This window comes from Cannabis sativa, chromosome 9 (genome assembly GCF_029168945.1).
Source record: "Cannabis sativa cultivar Pink pepper isolate KNU-18-1 chromosome 9, ASM2916894v1, whole genome shotgun sequence".
In the NCBI taxonomy this organism is placed as follows: domain Eukaryota; kingdom Viridiplantae; phylum Streptophyta; class Magnoliopsida; order Rosales; family Cannabaceae; genus Cannabis; species Cannabis sativa.
This window is the reverse complement of record NC_083609.1, coordinates 57,943,537-57,949,463: the sequence shown is the minus strand read 5'-3', so window position 1 is coordinate 57,949,463 and position 5,927 is coordinate 57,943,537. Positions and strand designations below refer to the sequence as shown.

The window sequence follows — 5,927 nt, the reverse complement described above, 5'->3', positions numbered from 1 at the left end:
GATCATGGGTAAAGTACCTTCCCCTGATCGAGTTTTCTTATAATAACAGCTATCAGGCAACAATCGGGATGGCTCCCTATGAACTTTTATATGGAAGAAAATGTAGATCGCCCATTCACTGGGATGAAGTGGGTGAAAGAAAGTTCTTGGGTCCCGAAGCTGTTCAGAAAACAAGTGAGGCAGTTGATAAGATTAGAGCGCGAATGCTCGCGGCTCAGAGTAGGCAAAAGAGTTACGCTGATCCAAAGCGTCGAGATATTGATTTTCAAGTCGGGGACATGGTATTTCTCCGAATATCTCCGATGAAAGGCATAAAACGCTTTGGGAAGAAAGGAAAGCTTAGCCCGAGGTTCATTGGACCTTTTGAAATCCTTGAGAGGATAGGGCAAGTAGCGTACAGGTTGGCTATGCCCCCAGTGCTGGCAGCTGTACATAACGTGTTTCATGTTTCAATGCTTCAGAAATATGTCTCAGACTCGTCCCATGTTCTGAGTTATGAAGCATTGGAACTTCAAATGACTTGTCATTCGAGGAACAACCAGTGCAAATACTTGATAGAAGAGAAAAAGTCTTGAGAAGCAAGACAGTGGCACTGGTGAAAGTACTGTGGAGGAACAGTAAAGTAGAAGAGGCAACTTGGGAACTCGAGACGGATATGCAGCAGAAATATCCGGAGTTGTTCAGGTAAATTTCGGGACGAAATTTCTATAAGGAGGGGGTAATTGTAATACCCGGAATTAAGAAATGGATTAGCAAAACCCTAACTAGATAATTATGTATAATTGAGGAAATTATATTATTATATAATTTAATATATGTGAAATTATATGAATTTTATTATGTTAAGACCCCGTTGGTGAGCCAGGGGCATTTTAGTAATTATGACCCGAGAAGGGTAAAATTATGAAATTAATTTGATTACGTGCTTAATGGAACTATATTATTATATAGTATACCTGTGTTGTCTTTTCAGGTGTGTTCTGACAGGTTAGCGCGGTATAGTCACAACCGGGAATTTCGGGCCGAACCGGGTTCGGCCTCGAAATGTAAATTGGATTGATTATTTAGCATTTTATTTGATGAATGATAATCTGAAATTTATTTGAAATTAATTGAGTATTGAAATGACTTATTTACCCTTGTGAGGGTGTAGGTGTGAATAATAAGCCATGAGGGCATTTTGGTCATTTGACCCCTATTTACTATGTTTGATTAAAATTGATTTTTGATGAAATGAAAAGCAATTTTCTGGTTTTGCTTTCCTCTTGGCCGACCCCCTCTCTCTCCCAAACCCTCTTGTTATTTCAAGTTGAATTTGAAGAAAATTGGTGTGAATTGGAGCTAATTTTTGGAGCTTGATTGTGGGGATTATTCTTGCTTAGTCTTGAGGTATTCTCTACAGTTTTTAATTGAGTTTCTAATTGATTTTGCTTGCTGAATTTTATGCTTTAATAGCATGTATAGTTGATGTGTTCTTGTGTATGCATGTTGTTAAGTTTGGTGTTTAATCTTGGTGAAATTGCATGATTTAGTTGGGACTTATGTTTGTTGAGTTTGGAGTAAGATTTTAGGGTATTTTCTAGGTTGAAAATACCTGTTTTATTTGGTCTTGAAATTTGCTTTGGAAAATATTGGAAAGATGTTAGTTTGAAGCTCAAGTTTAGAGCTTGAAGTTTTGGAGTTTAAGGCATGATTTTAATTATTGTGCAATCTGAAATTATGGGGTTTATTGTTGGATTTTGATGCATAAATATGTGTTTTAGACCCTATAATATTTCCTAGCTGCTCTAAGTGGATTAATTGTGATTTTGGTTGTGAAAAGCAAGCTTGAGTTCATGGAACTCAAGCTTGGTGCTTTAATGGCACTTTTTGATTTTTAGTGCAATTGTTGGGTTTAAGTTGTGGAATATGTTTATTATGACATATATTGATGCTCTGGAAAGTTTGGGAATGTTTGGGAATGATTTGAGTGAGTTTTAGGGGTTTAAAGATTGAGAAATTTCGTGTTCTCTGCCCAGACAACCGGAATTCCGGTTGGTTCATCCGGAATTCCGGTTGGAGTTCATCGGGAAATGCTGAAATTTGTTTTGGCCATAACTTTTGACTCGGGACTCCGTTTGGGACGTTCTTTATACCGTTGGAAAGCTCTTTTCGAGCTCTATGTGATTATCTGTATTTGAAATGCCATGAATTTATTTTATGAATGTGAAATCAGGGGTTAACCCTATTTGTGAAAATCCCGGATTGTGTGTGACTAGGATTACCGCACTCCGGTCGGAGCACCCGGGGATTTGGAATCTCTACTATTGCGGGACAACAGGTAAGACAGTGATTAGCACGTAGAGTATGCGCAGTGGCGCTTATGTTGAGAATGATATGCATGAATGTTAAGTAACCGGGATTAGGGTTATTACCCTAATAGGAACGGTCTAATAGCCTAGGGTTATTACCCTAGTGATATATGTGTATAAATGCCATGCCATGTTAATTGAAATGAGATTTAAGGATTATGTGCTCAAGGCATAATCAGGTTGGACTCGGTACTCATAATCGAGATGAACCACTTCTAAGGCCTTAATGTATTTAGACGTGTGAGAGTAACACGTGGGTCTACGTCACGTAGATTTAATTAGATGTGTGAGCGCAACACATAGGTCTACGCCACGTAGACATAAATGGGCATGATGAAATAATGATCAGGTCTGTGCTATACAGACATATGTGAATGAGCATAATATATTTGTTATGATTTATACTGTCTTGCTGGGCTTGGCTCACGGGTGCTCTACTGTGCAGGAAAGGGTAAGGCATTAGCTGATCAGCCATGAGTTTCAGGAGCAGGGCGAAGAATGTACATGTTCATGCCACTTCAGACCAAGCGGGTTATGGGTCTAACAGTGTTGACTTTTGTATTCTGTTTTGCCGCTTAGGTCGGCTAGTAAGAAAGAACTTGTAATAAGTTTGTAAATATTTTTGGGATCCCAACTATTTTGAAAAGTTTAAATATATTACAAGTTTATTTTCAGTCTGTTTAATATAAAAGTTTAAATTCTGCGCTATTTTAATTAGTAATCCCGGTTAGGGGATTAGGGCTTCATAAGTATTTTGGGTAGCGTGCCTAATTATTTAGGGCGTTACAGCTGGGGTCTCCGGTAATGCGTATTCTGCCTTGTGGCAAAATAGACACGTTCCTGAGAGTCCGTGAGCTCTGTGTACTGGGTGTATTGGGGTGTGTACCCCTTCTTTTGGCGCTTCTCTCCCGTTCGGGTGCTGCCTTTGGAAGACCTCTTGCTTCTAGACCCTTGAGTAGGGCCTGTTAAGCTAGCGGTTGGGGCAGCCTGTGAAGGAGCCCGTCCATTCACCCCGGACGGATTGCCGTAATGGGAAGATACCGGGGGCAGAGCTTGGCCTTGGTTGTACCCGGGAGTGGCAGAAAACTGTATGCCACTAACCGGAGGGGTCGCGGTCGGGACAGTACCCGAGGGCGATACTCCTGGCATGTACCCTGCTATCCCGGTGGGATAATAGCCTCCGTAAGCCACGATCTGGGCTTCTTCGAGGTTAATATATTTTTGGACTCGCTCGAAGTCCTGAAGGCTAGCAGCGCCTTCTTGCTGTAATTCGTTCCAGAAGGGAGTCCCAGTACGGATTCCTGCTTGGAGAAGCGCAAGCTGTTGTCCGTCGTCAACCTTCTTGGTCTTCGAGGCCTCCTCTCGGAACCTCTTGATGTAATTCTTCAAGGTCTCGGTGGGTAGTTGCTTGATGTTAGTCAAGGCACTAACCTCCAAATTGACCTTCCTGGTGGCGACAAATTGTCTCCGGAAGTTGGTTTGGAGTTTGTTCCAACATCCCACCGATCCTGGTTCTAGTTTCTTGAACCACTCCTCTGCCGAACCGCTCAGAGTGAGGGGGAAGCATAGGCATTTGGCGTCATTGCTGACCCGCATGACTGTCATGACTCGGTTGAATCGTGACAGGTGATCACTGGGGTCGGAGTTCCCAGTATATGCCGCCATTTCGGGCAGTTTGTAGTTTTTAGGGAGCTCCGCCTCCAGGATATGCTTGGCACATGGCTCCCGGTCCTCACTATCCGAGTCGGAGTCATCTCCCTTCTGCCTCCGGGAGACTCGGGCAATATCTTTTCGAAGGATGGCAAGCTCTGCCATAATCCCTTCGTTTACAGTACCCGAGGAGACTTCGGGTCTGTATCTTTTTTGATCAAGGTGATCCCGGAGGTCACCTTGATTCCCATTGATTTGATTTCTCAAATCAACGGGTGGACATCTCTGTCCTCCTCTGCCTCTACCCCCCGGTTCCTGGTGCACGGAAACGCTTTTTCGGTCCCCTCGATCCTGAGGGCCAAGACTCCCTCTTTGGGGCTTGCCCCTCTGCGGACCTTTCCCTTTAGGGAAATCTGAGCGGACCTTACGCGGATCCTGCGCCTTTTTCTTTCGACCAGGGGCAGAAGTAGGGTTTTTTGTTTGGTTTTCCTCAGCAGGGTGCCTTATAGGGCTAGGTTCCCTAGGCCTTTGCTGCTGGGAATTGGGCGAAGACGTAGCTGGCTCCCCATCGAGTCCAGCGGCCATTGCCTTGGGATGCACGTGAATGCCAGCTGCCTCCATGGCTTTTTGCATGGCTAGCATCACCTCATGCATCTTTTGATTTTGCACTTTCTGAGCTTCGATCTCAGCTTCGTGATCGATGGCTTTTTGTCTGAGGAGCACCAGCTCTTGGTAGCTTCCATCATCGTAAGCGTATTCGTCGAGGTGTTCCTCGTGGTTTTCATCTGGAACTTCTTCCTCGGACTCCTCTCGCCCTCGAGGCTACATCCTCTTCATTGGGATCTTGAGCGTCTTCTAGAGGGCGAGGGTGACGTGTAGCTCTTGTCTCCACCATTGTTGTGAAGTTAAATGCTTGTTGTGAAGCAGCTTTCCTCAGCTCTCAATGAAAGCACCAAAATGTTGACCGAGGTTTTCGGCAACTAATAAAATATGAATATAATAATGAGCTGTAAGAAAGCGAGATGAAGACTTTTTACGTGGTTGGGGCGTTAATGAGCCTTAGTCCACGAGCCACTGATATTTATGGATATCTTTAATACAGATTCTACACTTGGGAGAATGTTTCTCTCTTTAATACAAAGAATGTTCTTGGTGAGTTTTTTTCTGTTTGCTCTTAAGCAGCCAAGATTCTCCGACCCCATTAAATGAGCTTTGAGGGGGTATTTATAGTGTTTTGGTGGGGTAATCCCTAGAATTGTACTTACACATGTGTCTGTAAGTATCCATAAGTTGGGCATTTCCGATGAATATACCATGGGTGATGCATGGTCAAATCCCTAGGTGCTGTAGGGTTTTTATGGAGAATGTCCTTTTTGTCTTATGATTGACGTGACTCTTCGCAGAGTAGCCGTCGCTAGACTTAAATGATCATTCTTGTAGCGCCGCTGGCATTTTGGGGGATGTCTTGCCGTCAGACTTTATTGCGTGTTACAGTCCCAACACGCTTCCTCCCATGCAGCATTAAATGCGACTTGATGTCTCGGGAGAGACCTGACACATCCCGGAGTGCCTTTAAGCTATGCTCGCTTCCGGGAGTACCTTGTACTCCGGGTGCATCATCCGGGACCCATGCGAATAATGCTTCCTGGTGTCATACAAAGACTTAGCAGTTCTTCCCGAGTAATTTGATCCACGTGTCCCTTCTTGATTGGTCCACGTACATTGGGCGATTTTAGGAGCAACAGATATTAACTGTTTTGCTTGAAGTATTTTTCTAGTGTATTTAATTAAATAGAAAATTAATATTTAAGTTGATTTTCATCATGATACTTAAATATTTGAAATTTTTCTTATTTATTTAATTAAATAGGAAAATTATATTTTTTTGTTGTAAATTAATTTTGGGCCAACATTAAATTAGAATAA

The 5,927-nt window shown here is 42.9% G+C and overlaps 1 long non-coding RNA gene across 1 annotated transcript; it reads left to right on the top strand.

Moving 5' to 3' along the window:
• The first annotated feature begins 1,081 nt into the window (after window positions 1-1,081).
• LOC133031063 (uncharacterized) lies at window positions 1,082-3,028 on the top strand. Its single transcript, XR_009684576.1, has 2 exons — window positions 1,082-1,389; window positions 2,797-3,028. It is a non-coding gene; the product is annotated as an uncharacterized LOC133031063 (long non-coding RNA).
• The last annotated feature ends 2,899 nt before the right edge of the window (window positions 3,029-5,927 follow it).